Genomic DNA, 22,975 nt, shown 5'->3' with positions numbered 1-22,975 from the left:
AAGTATGATTTCTGCCAGATCTTCACCGACTAGATCAGGGGGATGGGCGGGAACGGGTTGTTCTCGCCCGCCCTCCTCATGGCGATGAAGGCCCCGCAGGGGGCGGGCACGCCTGTGACGACGGTGCCGAGTTTGCTCTGGAAGAACTCCCCCCAGAGCTCTAGCGTGGGGAGCAGCCCCAAGAAACCTTCGCAGAGGGAGACGAAGGCCGACAGTAGCATTACCGCATTGGGCGTGAGGTGATGCGGCTGAAGGTTGTAGAACTCGAGGAAGGAGCGCAGAAATCCGCTCGCCGGAAGACCGAAGCCGCGCAGGAAGTGCGAGCGGAAGACGACCCGCTCGCCCTCCTCCGGCACCGGCGAAATCTCCGTCTTCGGCGCCAGGCGGACCCGCACAAGGATGGCGTCGGGCAGGCGCTGAGTCTGGCGGAGGAACTCAACGTGGTCCTCATGGACGTTGGAGCCGTCCCACGAGCTTGACAGCGCCATGGGAGCGAGACGATGTGGAGGCGCGGCGGCGCTGAGACGGGAGGCTGCGGCAGCAATGAGAAGAAACGAAGACGATAAGGGGCGAAGCGAGAGGGAGCATGCGAACCTCTGCCGCTCCCCCTCCTCCCCCTACTTATAGGCTCGCGTGGCGAAGCCGAGGAGGCGCGGCGTGGGGAAACGTGGGGATCGATCGTGCCCGCTCCCCCACGTCCCGCGCTTATTGTGCCTTAACGACGAAATAAAACCGCCGCGGGAAGGCAAGCGGTCCATGTGGGCCACGGAAGATCCGCGCTCGGACCAAGGCCTGCGAGTGGCGGGCCCGGGCCTGCGGCGGCGTCCCGTCGCGCGCGTGCGCTGGCAGGATCTCGCCGCCACGTGGCCGCAGGAGGGCCCGCGGTCAGCGCGCAGGTCGCCCCCTTTCCCGCCTGCAAGGCGCAGAGCTCTCTGAAGTCGGCATACACCCGCAAAGCCGGCTCTTCGGGATGGGAAGCTGACCAAGCTTCTCGTCCCTTTGTCCGCCTCGGAGCTCGATCAGCTTCGGGGACTACTGTCGGATGAAATAGCCATGGGTAGCCTAGCCGGCTTCCCCTGGCCCTTCTGAAAAAATTACGAGCCCGTCCGGCTCTCAAGAATCCAAGACATGGAGCCGCCTTCCCCTTGCTGGCTGCCATCCGGGCCGGCTTTCAGAAGGCGGCCCGACTTTAGCCCTCATGAAGAACGCCACGGGAGGGCCGACTTCGGGAGGCCGGCCATGAGAAGGCCGACTCCAAGAAGCCGGCTCCCATAAAGCGGTCGAGACCGTACCCTCAAAGTTTGCACCCACCTAACAGCGGTGCGACGGGGCGTGGCTACAGTAAAGCCTGCCACCCCCGAATCCCGGAGCACGCCTGGCACAGTGCGCCGTACGGAGTAGCCATGACCCGTCCGGCGCGACACTGTTGCCACGTTGACCCTGATGTCACCCACGACGGGCCGCCAGCGTGGCCCACAGATGGTGGACCCCTTCGGGCAGAGAGACGCCCGAAGGCGGCCACGCCTCCAACCAGTCGGCCCAAGACGGAGCCGGCTCCCCGCAGCCGGCTTGCCACCTCCCTCGAAGGAGATGCCCCATTAAGGAGACAAGACGCGGTGAGGCTACAGCGATCGCCCGACGGGCGGCGGCACTGTAGCCGCGCCTACCACGACGAAGCCCACGTCACCAAGATGGAGCCACAGTAACCAGCCGCCGACCAGGCCCTGGACAGTGGGGCCTGCCTGTCGACCAAGGGGCCGGCAGCCGGCGGGACCCATCAGTCGGCGGGCCCCAACAGCCGGCGCAGAAGCCGGCGAGCGCAGTCACAGACGGCTAGGCCCTGCGCCCAGTCGGATTACCATTGTACCCCCGGGGAGTAGGCCTATATAAACCCCCCGGGGCACCCATGCAAAGGGTTCGACCCCCTACTAATCCTAGACACCACACAAGGAGAAGAAGCAGGCTAGCCGTGCCCTTCTTCCTCCTCCCACCAAACAGCTCAAGGAGCATTGTGTAGCTACTTGTTCATCTAGTGATTATGCGGAGGCCCCGCAGAGCAGCAGTAGGGGTGTTATCTCCACGGAGAGCCCCGAAGCTGGGTAAGATCCGCCCGCGTGCATGTCTTTGCCTTATCCCGTTTCCAGGCACCGGCGATGTCTTACTGGCTCCCACAATGATAAGCCACCCGTTGGCATATGTCGCACCTACCACCCGACAAGTGCCAAGACGGCGCATCCAGTGTGCGCTAACCCTCTCTAAGTGACCCCCGGTGGCATTCATCCATGTCCTTGGAACTTTCCGAACTTCCGACGGTGCGACGCCTTGAGATCCAGGCGAGGAGGTTGTGGCCTCCTTCAGAGATGGATTTGGATGGACGGATTGCGCCGGGGTCCTTATTGTTTGGTGATGGCACGCCATGTTGATGCTTACTCATTTCTTCTCCAGTGTCGGCATGCTACTTGTTATGGATCTTCTGTGGAAGAGGACCTCGACGTTTTAAGCTCTTAGTTTCTTTGTATATCCTTCCTGTGCGAAGCGTTTGGGGCCTTGTTAGGCCTTGTACAATGCTAGGTGCTTAGGAAGCTGCTTAGAAAAATAAATCGGGTTTTCTCTGAAGCACCAGTGTCTATTTCTATAGAAGAGACGCCTAATTAAGCATCTACCCTGTACAAATAAGCATTGATGCTTAAGAAAAGCCTGGTTTATTTCTTCAAGCACCTCTCCTAAACACATTGCATTGTACAAGGCCTTAGGTGCTTTTCAGCGCCTTTGTATCTTTCCGTTTCCTATTTGCTCTTGATGGTTGTTTGTTGCAGTTGTATCCTATCCGGTTGATAGTTTTGTTAATTCAAAGTCGGGCAAGGTGCGAATCCTTTTTGGACTCGGCTGCGTCTTTTCTCTAAAAAAGAATAGTCACTTATACTGAGTGAACACAAAGGATGATGGCGGTGCTAGTTGGAGCTAGTTGGTTTTTTTTTTGAGCGGGAAGCTAGTTGCCCCAAAGGATTTCAGTTAAGGAGAGTGGGAAGGGGGGGTGGGGGTCGGGGGGTTGTTAAATCGTGGAAATTTTGATCCGTTTGTGATAATGGCATCATCACATTACAAAACAGTAAAACGGAGCTACCCACGCCCCTTCACAGCAATTTGACGTCCTCTGCCGTCGGATCAGGCTAATGGACGCTACAAATCTGCCGTTCGTTCCCTCGGCCGCGCCTGCGCGTTTTTCGCTCCGTCATCGCGCCCCACTTACCCACCATAAACGGGCTGCTGCTCCGCTGATGGACCTAGGCATTCTGTCCTTAATCGGGCTGACTAGTCCTGAGAAACATAGGTTAGGTCCAGGAAAGTAGAGTACACGTGCCCGTTCCGTGCTTTCTATCATCTCATGACTTTTCCGCCACATTGCCTCGGTTCTTCCCAAGGCGGCGGCGTGCGCCGTCGGCTTCATTCCTCGCAGTTGAGCGGTCCTCCTAGACGTGCGTTGTCGTCTTCATCCCTCATGGTTAATCCTTCTTTTTCTGAAGGAGCCCTATTCCCCCGATCGGCATACCAGATTAGCCTACAAAGTTGTACTGTTGTACAGTCCGCCCACGTAGAAGAAATTCTTGATGCATGGATTGATCCTTCTTTTTCTGAAGGAGCCCTATTCCCCCGATGAATTCGCATGCGTGATGCATCCTCACGAATCTCATCTTCTGTAGGTAAACACATCTCACCTACCCTTTATTTGGACTATTGAGGAATCGCGTAACAGATTGGTTCGTGCCCTGGTTCCATTGAATTTTTTTTCTTCTTGTGAGCTTGTGAGTCCTATGCTTCTATTTCTTCCCTCAGGTCATGTTGACTCTTGTGCATGGATTGATAATTGAGAAAGAAATCAATGAATTCTAGAAGAAATCGCTTGCCAATGTCACGGGTCCATATGATTCTGCTATGACCACGATGGCAACAATGAAACAAATATACCAATGCCTTTAAAGGTAAATTGTTGTTCTGCTTTACACTTTATAGTAGAAAAAAAATTGATGCCTGATCATTATTATTTTTAGAGTATTGGTTCTTATCCCATTTCTTTTTCAAGCATGTTGTCATTGATCAGCTATCAATCTGTTTCTTCTCAATTTGCAGAAGAGAAGTGAATTCAGAAAAAGTTAAGCATGGGAATGTATAAACCAACTTATGTTATGATCGAGCAACCAGGGATCGCACATCACAGCTCCAAAAACACAATGGTGCCATGGGGTAATTTTTATCATTTACTTCTTCAACACAAATATCAGTTTTTTGGTGCTTGTTGAAAGAGCTGCGTGGATCTTCCATGATTCCTCCCAAGGTGATATAATCTATTTCTATCTCTATCTTCTTTTATTTTGCGTGTGATATTTCTCTGTTTCGGTTGCAAATCAATAGATTTGGAAGTAGTGCTATCGGTGGATGCAAATCCATCGACCTGTAAGTGATGTTGATGCTAGATGTTTAGTTTTGCTCTATATGTATAAATCTGTGCTTGAAAACTGATTGAATTGATCAGATTACCACTTGTATTTGTTCTTTGCCTGATATCATGTGCAAATGCTCTGACACTTCTTGTTCATGACTTCTTATAGTGTAGCCCATTCATGAGAACGTATATGCACTTCTTGTTCTTGTTGAGATTATACACTACCAAAAAGGGATGATTTCATCGATTCAACATTGGTAAGGAAAATTGTGCTACTGGTAAGAATAGATGCTTCACATAATCATTTCTTCCTCGTTTGTCCTCCTAATAAGAATAGGTACATGCTGAATGCGTTTTTTTCTGGCTCATGGTTAAAACAGATGTTCTTTTTGCATTTTTCTGCTGGTAAGAGTAGATGCATCGGTCGAGTCTTCTCTTTTTATATTTTTTATTGAGTAAAGCTGCTTAACCTGGGTGTATCTTTTGTTGGTCTCTTCTGAAGTGATGTTACACATGTAGATAAATACAAGAAATTATGAGGCCAATTCATATATACACTTGTCATTGTGAAATTATGTCTCAAATTCTTTGACAATGATAAAATAACTATGTTTGTGCATGCCTAGGATCTTATGCCACACTCATTGCTATGAGACTTGCATTTTGGTTTCATGTTTCTGCAGTACTATTGTAACATACTCCTGCTGTCCTTGAAAGATTGTACTTCCAACTTTGTTGGAGGGTTAAACTATCTCTAAGTTTGACCGAGTTTGTGAAAAAATTTATCAATATTTATGAAACCAAATAGGTATATGATGAAAATATATCGTGTCATGAATCTAATTCTACTAATTTGATGGCATAAATGTTGATGTATTATTGTATAAATACGGTCAAACATAATAAAATTTGACTTTCCAACAAAGTTGAAAGTATACTCTTTTAAGGACGGAGGGAGTATATGCTTTGTGTTTATCTCTTCTTAATGAAGGTGATCAAGAAATTATTGAAAACAAGTTACTGCAAAGAGGCTGTATGGTGCAAAGTTTACATGTCAAATAGACGCCGAAGTCAACCTATATTTACAATGCAGGGACGGGCGCGGCAACGCGCGTCTTCATGGTCTAGTATATAAAAAAACTTGCCTACTACGTTGCATACATGCGTGCTAGGGCAACAGAGTCTGTGTCCAACTTCGATGAGGTTTGGTATCATTTTCTTCGGACAACTTCTTTTTTGCGGGGAATTTCTTCGGACAACTTGATTTGTCATATAACGGCCACTGAAATTTTTCATCGCTACATATGTAGTTGCTTATAAAATCTCTCGGTCGTGCATACCGTTTGGTCAACACCGTGTGCAATGAGGGGTATCAAGAGACTAATTTCCACAGTAGTGGACCAGGTTTATATAAATAGTTATTATCAAAATTTACAATACCCAACAAATACGTTACAGAAACACATTTCACGATAATTCTATTGATACTGATTTGGTACTGTAATTATCAATATTTCGTTGTATACACTCATTTAAAGTAAAAAAAACATTTGACTCAAACAAAAAACCATATTCCTTGCAAGCCCGAACAGAGCAGTAGTTAACCCATGTAGCTTGATGTAAAAAAGAAAAGGAGAAACGGTACAGATTTTAGTGCACAGGTGAGAAGAGAATACAAACAATAGCAAATCCTTCCGAACGCAGCATAGGATATCACGCATCGCACGATGTGGATGGGTGGAGCATCCTCTTACAATTTGCTCGAAATCCTTTTATCCTCCTCTAGCTCTAGGGCCTTGACATTGACGGCGGACGGGCCTTTTTGGCCGTCTTGAATTTCGAATTCGACACGCTGGCCCTCGGCGAGGGTCTTGAAGCCGTTGCCATGGATTGCGCTGAAGTGGACGAAGACGTCCTTGCTGCCGTCGTCGGGGGTGATGAAGCCGAACCCCTTGGATTCGTTGAACCACTTCACCTTACCAGTAATCTGCATTTTCTCTCCGTATGTATCCGTAGCCTTTTCTCTGTCTAAATCTCACTCTGTTCGCTGTGGTTGGGGGAGGGGGTCTTGGCCAGAGGCCGACTATTATATAGCCGGCGATGAGGCGAGCAAGGCGAGGTGGCGGTGCCCCTTACTTGACTGTAGGACATCATGTATGATTGATTTCGTGTAGCTGGAGAAGTGGGTGCATATCAGGATCATTCCTGATTTTCTTGTATGTGGATCGTATCAGGAAGGACTCCAGTTGTGATTAATGGAAGCTCGTTTCCCAACCAAAAGATCGCGATCGTGCTTGCACGCGCTGCAGTCGCGCCATTCACGTCGCCTAAACGTGTTCAACGTGCAAGCATGTCCATGCCCGTGCGCACCGACTCGCAAGTCGCAACCACCGCGCGATGCCCGGGCCAACTATTCGAACGGTCCCGCATCACCGCGGGCACGCGACGAGGCGCCGTCCGCCGTGACGCCGCAACGCAGCACCGTGCTGCCGCTCGCAACGCCTGCGCTGCACGCTGCATCGTCGGTCGTCGTGCTTCCGCCGCACGCGCTGAGCCTCGCTGCCAGTTGCGTCGCCGCCGCGCGTGCCCCGGCGCACCACCCGCCGCCGCCGAGTGCCATCGTGGGCTTGCCCCCAGGCGAACAGACCACCTGAGGTGGGGAAAACGCCGGCCCAATCAGATAGAGAACTCCGTGTTGGACTTCTTGTAACTGAACCTAGCGTCTGTTTCTGAACCTTTCGTATGGTGTAGTACACCAACGATCGATCTCCTTTGTAACGCCACGATGGGGGCTCTTTCCATCTATATTAACACGCAACCGGGACCTGAGAAGGCATCCCGTTTCCTGCAATTCCACATGAAATCAGAGCCTGTTAGGAGCTAGGGTTCGGACTCCTCTGGGACGTAGGTGGTAGGGAAAGGAGGGAGCTGGGCGTGGGCTAGAACGCGGCAGCCGGCGGGGAGGCGCCGTCCTTGCGGCTGGGCGGCGGCGGCGCAGGAGAGAGAGGGCTAGGGTTTTAGGTTTCCGGCTCCTCTCGGAGCCGGGCAATAGAATAGTCTTATTGCTTAATCCTCAAAATAGTCTTACAACTTGTATATATAATCATAAATCTGAAAATAAACTAAGATAACTTGGGCCTTAAGCCTGCCCAGTGGGCCCCCGGCGGCCATAGACCTGGCCGGTCATAACATCTCTCCCCGCCTGCTCAAACAGCTCGTCCTCGAGCTGAAAGTCGGGGTAGTGCTGGCGGAACTCCTCGCATTGCTCCCAAGTAGCGTCCTCCTCTGGTAGTCCAGCCCACCGAATCAACACATACCAGGAGCCTCGGCGCAGCGGAGCCTTCAGCGCCTTCTCTGGTGCAGGAAGGAGACGCTCGTCCGTGAGCGGCGGAAGCGCCGGCGGTGCCGCGGGTGGAACGTCGCAGAATGGCTTGAGCAACCCGACATGGAAGACATCATGGATCCGTGCGCCTGCCGGAAGCTGAAGACGGTACGCCACTTTGCCAATGCGTTCCAGGATAGCAAAGGGACCGGCATAGCGAGGACCGAGCTTCTTCCTCGCGCGTGGGTCCAACGACTGCGTAGAGCGATGAAGTAGACGCAGCCAGACCCAATCACCCACCGCGAACTCCGCCTCGCGATGGTGGCCATCATAGTATCGTTTGGCCAACTGCTGGGCCTGGAGGAGTCGTTGCCGAACCTCCGCGAGCATCTCATCATGGCTCCTCAAAAGAGCCCCGGCTACCTCGGTCCGCGCCGAGGCCGGATCAACCGGCAGAATCGGTGGGGGCGGCCGGCCATACACCACCTCAAAGGGCGTAGCATGGAGGGCGGAGTGGTAAGAGGTGTTGTAGCAGTACTCCGCCCACGAGAGCCAGTCCACACATGCGCGAGGGCGATCACCTGTAACACAACGCAAATACATGGCAATCACCTTGTTAACGATCTCAGACTGGCCGTCTGTCTGAGGGTGGAAGGCGGTACTCAGGCGGAGCTTCACGCCCGCCAGTCGGAAGAGGTCGCGCCATACATGGCCCGTGAATACAGGATCCCGATCACTGACGATCGAAGAAGGGAACCCATGGAGACGGACAATGCCATCGAAGAAGGCCCGGGCGATAGATGCCACTGAATATGGATGGCCAAGGGCGATGAAATGAGCATACTTGGAGAAGCGGTCGACCACCGTGAGAATGACGGATTTGCCGCCCACCTTGGGAAGGCCCTCAATGAAGTCCATGGAGATGTCCGCCCAAACCTGAGACGGGACCTCCAAGGGCTGAAGCATACCAACTGGTCGCAGGGTCTCCGTTTTGTTGCGCTGGCACGTCACACAAGACCGTACCCAGTCGTGGACCAGGGCACGATCACCTGGAATGTAGAAGTCGGCGCGGAGGCGATGGAGCGTCTTCTGCACGCCCTCATGGCCCGCCGAGTGGGCGAGACGCAGCACCTGCTGACGAAGATCGTCATGGGCCGGAACGAAGACGCAGCGCCCGTGGAGAAGCAGGCCGTCAGCTAGACGCCACGGCTCCTCTAGCTCGCCCGCTGCCAGCTGCTGCTGCAGGAGGAGGGCGTCGGCCGCGGCAGCGGTCGCCCGGCGAATGTCGGCGTAGAGGGCGAAAGAGGGCCCGGTGAGGATGCAGAAGGCAGCCCCTTCCGCCGCACCATCGTCCACATCGGCGTCACGCTGAGATAGGGCGTCGACGACGGTGTTGAGGCGACCTGGCCGATACTCGACGGTAAAATCAAAGCCAAAGAGTTTATTGATCCACTGGTGCAGGGGAACCGTCGACAGACTCTGATCCAGCATGAACTTGAGGCTGTAGTGGTCCGTGCGGATCCGGAAGGAACGACCCCAAAGATAGGGCCGCCAATGGCGTACTGCCTGCACCAACCCAATGAGCTCACGCTCATACGCCGCCAATTTAAGATGGCGAGTAGCAAAGGGGCGGCTGAAGAAGGTGAGGGGTCCATCGCCCTGGTGCAGGACCGCACCAAACCCCACACCGGAAGCGTCACAGTCGACGGTGAAGGGAAGGTCAAAGTCTGGCATCTGCAGTACGGGTCCCGTCGTGAGGGCCCCCTTGAGGGCCTCGAACGCTGAAGTGGCCTCCGTATCCCAAGAGAAGGCGTCGCGGCGGAGGAGACGCGTGAGCGGGGCCGTGATAAGGCCAAACTCCCGGATGAACTTCCGGTAGTACCCGGCAAGACCAAGGAAGCCGCGAAGAGCCCGCGGAGACTGCGGAATGGGCTAGGTGGCGACGGCCGTCACCTTGTCGGCGTCCATGGCCACACCCTCGGCCGAGATGACATGGCCGAGGTAAGCGACCGAAGGTGTCCCGAACGAGCACTTCGAGCACTTAAGATGAAGATGATGCGCCCGAAGCTCGTTGAAGACGATGGCCACATGCTGGAGGTGCTCTGCCCAAGAGGCGCTGTAGATAAGAATGTCATCAAAGAAAACGAGCACAAACCGACGTAAGTAGGGCCGGAGGACATCGTTCATCAAGGCATGAAATGTCGCCGGGGCGTTGGCGAGGCCAAAGGGCATCACCAAGAACTCGAAGTGGCCGTGATGGGTCCGAAACGTCGTCTTGGCGATGTCGTCTGGATGCATGCGCACCTGATGATACCCCGACCGGAGGTCCAGTTTGGTGAAGAAACGCGCACCATGTAGCTCATCCAGGAGTTCATCGACCACCGGAATAGGAAACTTATCCTTAAGTGTGAGAGCATTAAGGGCGCGGTAGTCGATACAGAAGCGCCAAGTGCCGTCCGACTTACGTACGAGGAGGACCGGCGCCGTAAAGGGTGATGTAAAGATACGGATAATGCCCGCGGCAAGCATGATGGCGCACTGCCGCTCCAACTCGTCCTTCTGCAACTGAGGGTACTGATAGGGCCGTACTGCCACCGGAGCCAAGCCCGGCAGGAGATGAATACGGTGGTCGTAGACCCAGGCTGGCGGAAGGCCCTGGGGTTCCGCAAAAAGATCACCGTGCTGCTGCAGGAGGTGATCCAGTAGCGGATGCTCGGCCTTCGTGGTGGCCGCGGCTAGCTGGAGTGGGGGCGACGCCGGGGTGCCGCCAACGCCCTCCCACTGGATGCGGCGGCCGAGGCGCCAGAAGGTCATCGTCAGGGTGTCGAAGTCCCGAAGGATGGGACCGAGAGTCCGCAAAAAGTCGACGCCGAGGATGAAGTCGAAGCAGCCCAAGTCGATGCCGGCACACGTGATGGTGAAGTGCTCGTCGCCGATAGTAATGGGAACGTCCCGAGCGAGCGCATGGCATCGGAGGCGGTCGCCATTAGCGACGGTGACCCACAGCTGCTCCCCTCCCGTCGGCTGTAGGGCAAGGCGCCGCATAGTAGCCTCCGGAAGGAAGTTATGTGTAGAGCCCGTGTCTAAGAGAGCCACCAGAGTCTCGCCGTGGATCATGACCGGAATAAGCATAGTCCGCTCATTGTGGATGCTGGCCAACGCGTGGAGGGAGACGACAAGGGCCGTAGCCGGCGCAGGCGCGGGTGCCGGCGCGACCTCGACGGCGGCTGGGTCGCCGAGTCCATCGTCGGTGCAGCGTCCTCGGTCTCGTCGACTGTCTCCAAGTAGAAGAGGCGCGGGCAGACATGGCCCGGGGCATAGGGCGCATCACAGTTAAAGCACAGCCCCAGGCGGCGGCGCTCGAGCTGCTCGGCCTGCAAGAGGCACCGGAAGGGCCGCGTCGCGGCCGGAGTGGCCGTCAGTGAGGCGGCTGCAGAAGCTGGTGCGGCCGACGGTGGTCGTGGAGGCACTCGGCTCCCCCGAGGTGGTGCGGGCCGTGTTAAGGCCTGGGCACGCTGCTCGAACGCCCGAGCATAGTACATGGCCGTCTGCAGGTCCTGGGGTCCCTTCATCTCGACGTCCACGCGGATGTGGTCGGGAAGGCTGCCGACAAAGAGCTCAGCCCGCTGTAGTGCCGTCACCCTCGATGCGTGACACGCCAGAGCCTGGAAGCGGTCGGCGAAATCCTGGACCGTGGAGGTGAAGGGTAGGCGGCCCAGCTCGGACAAGCGGCTGCCGCGCCGTGGTGGTCCGAAGCGAAGGAGACACAGCTCGCGGAAACGATCCCAGGGGGGCATGCCGCCCTCGTCCTGCTCGAGGGCGTAGTACCATGTCTGGGCGGCACCCCGGAGGTGGTATGACGCAGGCCAAGTGTGCTCGGACGCGGGTGTGCGCTGCCCCCGGAAGAACTGATCACACTGGTTTAACCAGTTAAGAGGGTCCTCCGAGCCATCATACGTGGCAAAGTCGATCCGGGCAAAGCGAGGTGGTGTCGGAGTCGATGCGCCAGTGCCCACCGGTTCGTCGATGCGAAGGGCCGAGGACGGCGCGCCGAACTGTAGCGTGGGCACCGCCGGTTCGCCGGCCTCTATGTAGACCGGCGGTGGCAACGTTCCGGTGAGCCAAGCCGGAATTGGAGAGGGCGACGGTGGAAACCGCACCTGCTGGATCGGAAGCCCCCCGAAAGGGCCCTGACTCAGGCCGGCGCTAGGCAGTGGAGACGGCGTGGGGGCCGGCGCAGCTGGTGCGGAGGGGGCCGGGGCAGACCAGACCGGCCACGGGGTTGGGGCGGACGCGGCCGATGCCGCGGGTGCTGGCGCGGGCCAGTGTGGCCCAGCCGGCGCTGGAGCGGCCTGCTGCTGTAGCGCCGGGTAGCCGCCGGTGAGCGTGGCGGGCACAAAGTACCACGGGAGCGTCGGCGGCCCGGAGGGCGCAGGCGGCGGGGGCGGCTGTGGCGGTCCGTACGGGCTGGCCAGGAAGAGCCGGATGCCCTTGACCGCGACGACCAAGTCGTTGAGGACCCCCGCCATGGCCTCCGGGGTGTAGTGGGCTGGTAGAGTTGATGGCGACGGCAGCGTAGTGGTGATGGGGGCCGGCGGATGGCCGGTTGACGCGCCGGGGATGAGGTCCAGCGGCGCGGACGGGAGGACCAGCGACCCCGTGGCGAGGGGCGCTGACGCGGCGGTGGTGGTCATGGGCGGCGACGGCGATGGTGGTGAGGATGACATGGTCGAACCAGAGCTGGCTGATACCAAGGTGTTAGGAGCTAGGGTTCGGGCTCCTCTAGGACGTAGGTGGTAGGGAAAGGAGGGAGTTGGGCGTGGGCTAGAACGCGGCGGTCGGCAGCGAGGCGCCGTCCTTGCGGCTGGGCGGCGGCAGCGCAGGAGAGAGAGGGCTAGGGTTTTAGGGTTCCGGCTCCTCTGGGAGCCTGGCAATAGAATAGTCTTATTGCTTAATCCTCAAAATAGTCTTACAACTTGTATATATAATCATAAATCTGAAAAATAAACTAAGATAACTTGGGCCTTAAGCCTGCCCAGTGGGCCCCCGGCGGCCATAGACCTGGCCGGTCATAACAGAGCCACCTCTTCCAAGGTCTAGCGATCTGATCTAGCCAAACACACACGCCAAAAACCTAATCGCTGGTCAAGATCATCGATCGATTCCCTCCCTCCTTCCCCATGGCGACCTCCTCTTCAACACCGGCGGCGCTTCTGGGATCTCCTCCCTCGGAGAAACTCTCCCGGGAAAATCACATCTACTGGAAGATGCAGGTTCTTCCTGCCTTTCGCGGTGCTCAGGTCATGGGGCTACTTGATGGTTCCGATTCAGCACCTGCAAAACATTGGAGGTTGAGGCTGAAAGCACGAGGACCACTGTGTCGAATCCGGCCTACGAAGCCTGGATTGAGAGGGATCAACAAGTGGTGAGCTATCTCACAAAATCAATAAGGATGTTCTTGCTCAATTTTTTGCGTTAGAACATGCTGCTGAAATCTGGGCTGCAATTGAAGCCTCGTTTGCCTCACAATCCAAGGCATGCACCAATATGTTGCGTGGAAAACTTGTGAATACAAAGAAGCGTGATATGCCTGCAGATAAATATATTGCTTTGATGAAAAGTTTTGCTTCAGAACTTGCTGCAGCTGGTCGGCTAATTGATGATGATGAACTGAAGGAGTATATCCTTGGTGGTCTTGATGGAGAATATAACTCTGTGGTTGCCTCTATTAACACTGTTCCTACCACCACTCTTGCTGATGTTTGTGCACAACTTACGGCATATGATTACAGGCAGCAAATGCTTGCCGAGTCAGATCAAACCGTTGGGGCTTTTCAGTCTTCCGCTAATTAATGCTGCTACACGAGGACGTTCCTTCAATAATAATTATCGGCAAAACTCTCGTGGTGGATATGGGCAATACCGTGGTCGTCCACAGCAGACACATCCAACACACGGTCGTAATCCACAGAGAGGTGGTCATGGCCGTGGTCGCATACCTTCTCCTCGCCAGGATATTACATGTCAGATATGCAAAAAATATGGGCACCCAGCACGTGATTGTTGGTGGAGGTATTCTGGCAATGGTGATGATGATGACTCTCACTCGGAAGACAATGGTGCGCATCTTGCATCTTATGGAGTGGATACAAACTGGTATGTTGATACAGGAGCAACAAATCACATCACCAGAGAATTACACAAATTGACCACTCAGGAAAATTACAATGGACGTGATGAAGTCCATACGGCAAATTGAAATGGTATGGCAATAACACACGTTGGTCATTCTACTTTGCACACCTCTCATAATTCTCTTTCTCTTAACAATATTTTGCATGTTCCTAGTGCATCCAAAAATCTTTTATCTGCTCATCAACTTGCCTTAGACAACAATATATTTCTTGAAATTCATCCTTTCTTCTTTTTGATAAAGGATCGGGTCACGAGGGACACACTGTTTAAAGGTCCTTGCCATGGTGGTCTCTACCCGATTATGCCCTTGTTCACGAGGTCTCCCAAGTGTGCCTTCGTCACCATCAAACCCACTTCATCCATATGGCATAATCGTCTAGGGCATCCATCCTCTTTCATTGTTCAACAAGTACTTCGGAAGAATAAACTCTCTTATGATCCACAAATAAATCCTTATGTATGTGATCCATATCAGCAAGCTAAAAGCCATCAGTTTCCCTATCCCATCTCTACTAGTGTGTCTACTGTTCCATTGGAACAAATATTCTCTGATGTTTGGGGTCCTGCTCCAGCTTATGTTGGGAAACACTTATATTATGTGAGCTTTATTGATGATTTTAGCAAATTTACTTGGACATATTTGCTTAAGAAGCGTTCTGATGTTTATCAGGTCTTTCTTAATTTCCAACAACTTGTTGAACGGAAATTTGGTCGAAAAATAATTACCATGCAAACTGATTGGGGTGGTGAATACGAAAAACTCAATGCCTTCTTCCAAAAAGTTGGCATTACACATCATGTGTCATGTCCTCACGTCCATCAACAAAATGGTTCAGCTGAACGTAAACATCGACATATTGTTGAGGTTGGCCTTGCCTTACTTTCTCATGCATGCATGCCTCTTAAATTTTGGGATGAAGCTTTTCTCACCGCCACATATCTCATTAATTTGCTCCCTACCAAGATACTCAATCACATGAGTCCTACGAAAGTTCTACTCCATGTCAAACCCAACTATGAACCTCTTCGTGTGTTTGGGTGTGCATGTTGGCCAAACCTTCGCCCTTATAACAAACGAAAACTCTCGTTTCGCTCCAAGCGATGTGTTTTCTTAGGCTACAGTCCTCGACATAAAGGGGTCAAATGTCTTGATATATCCAGTGGTCGTGTCTACATCTCACGTGATGTTGTGTTTGATGAGAATGTTTTCCCTTTTCTCTTCTTCATCCTAATGCTGGTTCACGTCTTCGTGAGGAAATCCTTTTATTACCTCATAACAGTCCATCCGATAATGAGGGGGTGCACACTAATAATGACCACATGTTTGTTGTTCCTACTGTTGCTAACCATCCACAGCTCACAATGTCTGAGGCATCCGCTGATACAAATACAGAAGAACCCAGTGATGAAAATACAGGAAATGATCAAACATACTCAGAAATTGACCAAGAGTTGGGTGCATCTAGCATTTTTCAGCCTCCTGACGATCCTCATGATGATTCTGCTCTGGGTTCTGCCTCAGATCAGGAGCAAATATTCTCCCTGCAGCAGATTGATATGTCCAGCGATGCCACGTCGCGTCACCCGGCATCCAATGGGCCGACCGCGTCCCGCTCCCCCATGCGTTCCTCTGCGCGTGAATCAAGTGTCTCCATGTCATCAGACATGACACCTTGGGGTTCTCCCTCCTTCGGATCTTCTACATCACGTGGTGGCCACACTGCTACACCTGGATCCCTTGCTCCAAGCGGATCTGATTCGGTGTCCGACAACAGCAGCCTAACAGGATCTTCTGCGCCACCGAGCCCTGCAATGCCTCTAGTTGCTACACAAGATCTTCCTATTGCTGCTCGCACCCGTATAAAAAAAGGTATACGCCAACCAAGAATATTTACCGATGGTACTGTTCGTTATGGAATGCTTACTGTTACAGGAGAACCACAAAATCTTTCTGAGGCAATTCGTGATAAAAATTGGCATCATGCTATGAAAGAAGAATATTAGGCACTTATGCATAACAAAACTTGGCACCTTGTACCCTCTAGTTCTAACAAGAACTTGATTGATTGCAAATGGGTCTACCGCATCAAGAAAAAGTCAGATGGTACAGTTGATAGGTATAAAGCCCGCCTTGTTGAAAAAGGTTTCAAACAACGTTATGGTATTGACTATGAGGAAACTTTTAGTCCTGTTGTCAAAGCAGCTACTATATGTCTTGTGTTGGCTATTTCAATCTCTCGTGGTTGGAGCTTACGACAGCTAGACATGAAGAACGCGTTTTTACATGGTGTTCTGGAAGAGGAAGTCTATATGAAACAACCTCCTGGTTTTGAAGATCCTCGAGCTCCACATCATGTTTGCAGACTTGACAAAGCTCTCTATGGTTTAAAACAAGCTCCTCGTGCATGGTACTCTTGGCTTAGCTCTAAACTTCACAGTCTTGGCTTTATATCATCCAAAGCAGATACATCCTTGTTTCTCTACAACAAGTCAAGAATCACTATTTTTATGTTGATATATGTGGATGATATTATTGTGACCAGTTCCTCAAACCAGGTGATCTCTGCTCTATTAAAAGATTTAAGCCAAGATTTTGCTCTAAAAGATTTAGGTGATCTTCACTTCTTTTTGGGCATGGAAGTTAAGAAAGTTCATGGTACATTGGTCTTAACACAAGAAAAATATGCCGCTGACTTGCTTAAAAGAGTGGGCATGAATAATTGTACACCATGTCCTACACCATTATCTTCTTCAGAAAAATTGTCACTTACAGATGGCACACCTCTTGGTCCTGATGATACTACACACTATAGAAGTATTATTGGTGCTTTGCAATATTTAAACCTCACATGGCCTGATCTATCTTTTTCAGTCAATAAAGTTTGTCAATTTCTTCATGCACCTACAACAACTCAGTGGACAGCAGCCAAAAGAATTTTGAGATATGTTAAGGGCACCTTGTCAGTTGGCCTCACATTTGAAAAGGCCCCTTCTACCCTTCTTAGTGCCTTCTCCAATGCGGATCGGGCAGGATGTCTTGATGACCGACGCTCTACAGGTGGTTTTGCTATATTTTTTGGTCCTAACCTCATTTCTTGGAGTGCTCGCAAGCAAGCAACAGTATCTCGATCTAGTACTGAAGCAGAATATAAAGCTCTGGCTAATGCCACCACTGAGCTAATTTGGGTGGAGGCCTTGCTCAAAGAACTTGGTGTTCCTGTAACGCCCCGAGACCGATGTGCCAGGTGTCGTCCAGTTATTCGCTGTTGTTGCCTTGTCATTGCTTGCGTGTCATGCATCTCATATCATGTCATCAAGTGCATTGCATCATCATGTTTTCAAAACTTGCATCTGTTTGGGTTTCCCCAGTTCCTTCCGTTGTCCGTTCTGACCCCAAACACACTTGCACGCGCCCGCGACATGTCCGAAATAGTATTTTATAAGTGGCCGGAAAATGTTCTCGGAATGGGATGAGAGTTGACGTGTGGTCTTATTTTAGTGTAGAAAGACCGCCTGTCAAGTTTCATCGCATTCGGAGTTCGTTTGATAGCCCAACCGTTAAACTATAGTGGCATTATAGCCGGACACTCGTCTGACGTTTTCGGTCTCCGGAAACAGTCGCCGGGCCTCCCTCTCTTCTCTTCTCTCAGCTCGAGACCGTCTACACATCCCACTACCTACCGCTAGGTCCTACCTAACCTCTCTCGTCAGCCCGAGGCCCTCCTCGCGCGCGCGTCCGAAAATTGTCCCGGACCCGACCCGAGCAGTCGTCACCGTCGTGTCCGGATCATCCCCAAACATCTACAAAACGTCTCCCTTTTCTCATTTGGGCTCCCTAGCCTATTTTTCCTGACCATCCGATTACGATCGGAGGGACCGGATTAGCCCCTAACCTAACCCACCTACTATACAAATCAGCAACCCTAAAATCTAGGGACTTGTCCCTTCAGCCGCCGCCGCATCTTCCTCGGGATCCCCGATCCAATCCATCCACTCTACCCGGCCGACCTAACCCCCTTCTCGATTTGCATCCCCGACCAACCACTGCAGTCCCCACGCGCCCGTGGATCCCCTCTACCTCGCCTGAGCTCGCCGGGGAGCAGATCACCACGGCACCCGATCTCCTGCGGGCCTCCTCACCTGCAAGCAGCCGGAGCAGCAGCTCCCAGTCGCCGGAGACGAGCACCACCGCCAGGCCGTCGCCTCTCCCTGCTCCCCGTGCTCCCTCTTTTCTCTTCTCCCCCGTCCTCACTCCTCTCCATCAACTCCCTCTCCCCTCTCTCTACAAGAAGCCGCCATGGACGCGAAGCCGCCGAGCCTCCCGAAAGTCGCCCGACCCTGCTTCCACCTCGTTCTCGTCGGAGCAAGAGCCTTCTCCTTCGCCGCGCCAAGTTCTGCAGCTCTACCCGTCGCCGCTGCTGCCTTGCTTCGTCTGAACCAGGACCCTCCAGCGCCGCTGCCTCCGCCATGGACGCCAGGTCCCCGCGCTCGTCCTCATGGCGCCCTGCATCCTCTTCGTGGCCCCGGAGCTCCTCTGTTGTCGTCCCTGACCTGCCTCGGTCCACAGGGAATCCATTCCCGTCCTCCTCCGCGCCGGATACGACAGGCACCGGCCGGATTTTGCGCCGCCGCAAGACCCGCCGCCGGCCACCAAGTTCCCTGTGCCTCCTCTGCATCCAGGTCGCCTCGCCTCCTCTCGCTCTCACTCCAGCTCTCTCTCTGTCCCTGCCTCTTGTCTGAATTCTCCCTGCCATGGCCCTGCAGTTCCTCCCCGCCTCCAGGGCTCCGCGCAGTGTCACCGGAGACCAGCTGCCGCCGCGCCTGTCCCCTGCCGGGCTGCCTCGACCTGCTGCTGCCGTTTTCTTCAGAGATGCGTAGAGCGCACGCAGTCAGCGCCTCCGCTGCGCCTCGCGTTGACCCAGCGGCCTCTCCCAGGCCCAGCTAAAGCCTGCCCTCTCACCCGAACTGGGCCTTGGCCATGGTGAGACGCCCCCCAGCAACGTCCCTTTTGTTTTTTTCCAGTTGGCCCACACTTGCACCAGATTTGGCCCATTTGTTTTTTTTCAGATCTGTGATTTTAGCTTTTTCCAGAGGGTGTCAGTTTTACAGAAAAGACCCTCATGTTCATACATTTAATACCTCACAAACTAAGCATCACATGTAAAAACTTTATATATGAAACTTGTCTAAAATTTTGTCTAGTTTAATAATATCCAACTTTCATCTATGTTTAAATGCTTAAGATGCTGTTTGTTTAAACTTGCTTAATTAACTTGCTAAAATGATTTATTTCGTAACTAAATAACCGTAGCTCCAAACCTAACAAACTTTATATGTAAATGGGGTAGAAAAATTCCTAGTTTAACATGGTGTACTTGTTTTGGATGTTTAATAAATCTAAAATTGTGTTTAGGGCAGAACAGCACCAAATCTAATATATGCATATGGGGATTTACCGGAATTGTTGTTCGTTGCTTCCGGCCTCATTTAAACTTGACTAGATGGGTAGTTTTACTTATGCTTCACCTCTTGCCATGCTAACAACATTTAATATTGCTGAGTACATAAACAAGATCGAACTAAATAAGTCACGTGGTGTTTCATCACTATGCAACAGAGTTGCATATTGAGCTCCACTTAATTGGTACGGTTGTTTGTGCACTTTGCCATGCCATGCTTCATTATACCATACATGCATCATACTTGATTGTGCATCATGCCATGTTCAAGTGATGGTTGTTTACTATGTTGTTTGCTCCTTTCTGGTGTTGCTTCTTCGGGTTAGTTCCGATAACGTCGTGTTTGTGAGGATTCGTTCAACTTCGTCCGTTTGTTTTCTTCATGGACTCGTTCTTCTTCCTTGCAGGATTCCAGGCAAGATGACCATACCCTCGAAATCACTTCTATCTTTGCTTGCTAGTTGCTCGCTCTTTTGCTATGCCTATGCTGCGATACCTACCACTTGCGTATCATGTCTCCCATATTGTTGAGCCAAGCCTCTAACCCACCTTGTCCTAGCAAACCGTTGTTTGGCTATGTTATCGCTTTGCTCAGCCCCTCTTATAGCACTGTTAGTTGCAGGTGAAGATTGGAGCTTGTTCCATGTTTGGAACATGGATATTTTGTTGGGATATCACAATATCTTTTACTTAATTAATGCATCTATATACTTGGTAAAGGGTGGAAGGCTCGGCCTTATGCCTGGTGTTTTGTTCCACTCTTGCCGCCCTAGTTTCCGTCATGTCGGTGTTATGTTCCCGGATTTTGCGTTCCGTACGCGGTTTGGTTATAATGGGAACCCCTTGACAGTTCACATTGAATAAAACTCCTCCAGCAAGGCCCAACATTGGTTTTACCATTTGCCACCTAGCCTTTTTCTTTCCCTTGAGTCGGCCGGCTCAAGGGTCATCTTTATTTTAACCCCCCGGGCCAGTGCTTCTCTAAGTGTTGGTCCAACTGAGCGATGTCCGGAACTACCAGGGGCAACTCTGGGCTGGCCCACCCGACGTCTTGCTCATCCGGTGTGCCCTGAGAATGAGATATGTGCAGCTCCTATCGGGATTTGTTGGCACATCTGGGTGGCTTTGCTGGTCTTGTTTTACCATTGTCGAAATGTCTTGTAACCGGGATTCCGAGCCTGATCGGGTCTTCCCGCTAGAAGGAATATCCTTCGTTGACCGTGAGAGCTTGTAATGGGCTAATTTAGGACACCCCTGCAGGGATTGAAATTTCGAAAGCCGTGCCCGCGGTTATGGGAAGATGGGAATTTGTTAATGTCCGGTTGTAGAAAACCTGAAGTTTATCTTAATTAAAATACATCAACCGCGTGTGTTATCGTGATGGTCTCTTCTCGGCGGGGTCCGGGAAGTGAACACGGTGTTGGAGTAATGCTTGACGTAGGTTGTTCTAGGATCACTTCTTGATCATAGTTGTTCGACCGTGCTTTTGCCTTCTCTTCTCGCCCTCATTTGCGTATGTTAGCCACCATATATGCTAGTCGCTTGTTGCAGCTCCACCTCATACCTTTTACCTTACCTATAAGCTTAAATAGTCTTGATCGTGAGGGTGTGAGATTGCTGAGTCCCCGTGACTCACAGTTACTTCCAAAACTGGCTCGCAGGTGCTGTTGAACCGAGCAGGTGACGCAACCAAGCTCAAGGAGGAGCTCGATGAAGATCTTGTACTTTGTGTTGTTCGTTCCAGTTGATCAGTAGTGGAGCCCAGTTGGGGTCGATCGGGGATCTTTGTAGCATTTGGGTAGTCTTATTTTATTTTGGCTCCATAGCCGGGCCTTGATTGTATTCGGATGATGTAATGCTTTATTCATGTAATTGTGTGAAGTGACGAGTGTAAACCAACTATGTATCTCTTTCCCTTATGTATTACATGGGTTGTGTGAAGATTACCTCACTTGCGACATTGCTTTCAATGCGGTTATGCCTCTAAGTCGTGCTTCAACACGTGGGAGATATAGCCGCATCGAGGGCGTTACAAGTTGGTATCAGAGCCTTCCCCGACCTTAGGAGCCCCCTCCTTGATCGAATCGCTGGCATTATTGAGTCTAGAAAAAAATGCTTTGAGTCATTTAGGATTATATATATCGGAGAGTTAGGAATTCTTTTTACTCCTCAGTCCCTTCATCGCTCTGGTGAGGCATCCTGACGTAGAGTTTTGACTCTTCTCTCCTCAAATTTTCACTGATTTTTTTTAAGATCACGCGGGTATCTTGAAATCGTTCCGATCGATTTGTGACGAGAACATTGTTCTTGGTGCCTCCTGTCATTTAGGGGTTGTGGCAGTGTCCCGAGGAGTTGACCTCCGAGGTGTTGTCGTCACAATTTTATCGTTGCAGTTCTGGAATACCTGAGTTTAGTTTCGCCGACATCGAAAATCTCTTTTATGCAGTTGTTGGTGAGATAACCTCGACGCCACCCAGTACTGGGGCGGGAGTTCGGGAATATTGCCATAACTCGTATAACGGATGCTTTTCGAAGGTTGAGGTAGACGATTTCTGAAGGTTTCTTGGTTATGTGTTGAAGGATGGATACAGCTGAATGTAGGATTTGCTAGTTTTGGGTGAGATATTATGCTTCCCCTGTATCCCCAACACCTGATTGCATAACCAGAAAGGTTCAGGAGTTTCATAGGTGGGAATTCAAGTAGTTCTTAGTATATCTTTCCGACAGATGTATGATATGAAATTGGGGTTTGACGTCTAGTGGTCCGCCTATCCATGGTTGGTTTTACAGTGGTCTCGTTGTGTCTTAAAGAGTCCTTGGCTATGCCGACTCGGGGACGATTCATATGTCATGTGCACTACCTTGTACATGATGGTGATGTACGATCGAGCCCGTGTAGGCCCCACCACGAAAACTTCAGACGAAATCTCTATCATATGTTTGTTCTGGCCTATTCTGCAAGCCAATCCTTTGTTTTGTTTTGAGTTGTGGTATTCGAGTTGCTTCGAAGTCAAATGTTGATTCCATACCTTTCCTAAGTGGTGTTCTCATACTCCTATGTGAATACTAATCCTTCATAATAATCGAGATTGTCATGTCAATCTTTTTCAACCGGCGTGCTTCTCTTCAAGTGGATCTGATCATTTCAATATCAGCAAGATCTATTACTAGTTCTTCTCAACGGCGTTTGTTTCGTCCGTTCTAAGTTGTCTTTGTTTTTTCCCCACCCTCCCACCCTTGTTTGCCTTAAGGATTCAGATTTCTTAATCACTATCCATTTTATTGATGGAAGTCTCTCCATTCTTTTTCCTTCATGTTTTTACCCGGTGTTTCTCATGAAGATGCTCTACTCGTTCTTCATTCTCCATTCTTTTCTTCTCCGGTGGATTCAATTCAAGCTTTTGGTGTTGATCATATCCTTTCCTCATTTTAGAAGTTTTATCATACCGGTTCTCATCATATTCATTCATTTCCCGCTATTCAATTATTCCGGAGTGCTGAAGATATCTCGGAAGGCTCGTCTTTTCCTTCAAGATCCGTTCAAACCTATTCCGAGGT

General features: G+C 51.6%; 1 pseudogene; it reads left to right on the top strand.

Moving 5' to 3' along the window:
- The first annotated feature begins 13,415 nt into the window (after positions 1-13,415).
- On the top strand, positions 13,416-13,551 carry LOC125526766 (small nucleolar RNA Z247; annotated as a pseudogene).
- The last annotated feature ends 9,424 nt before the right edge of the window (positions 13,552-22,975 follow it).

Source organism: Triticum urartu, chromosome 2A, assembly GCF_056163025.1.
Source record: "Triticum urartu cultivar PI428250 chromosome 2A, HENAU_Tu73, whole genome shotgun sequence".
In the NCBI taxonomy this organism is placed as follows: Eukaryota; Viridiplantae; Streptophyta; class Magnoliopsida; order Poales; family Poaceae; genus Triticum; species Triticum urartu.
This window is presented reverse-complemented; position numbering and strand designations above follow the sequence as displayed.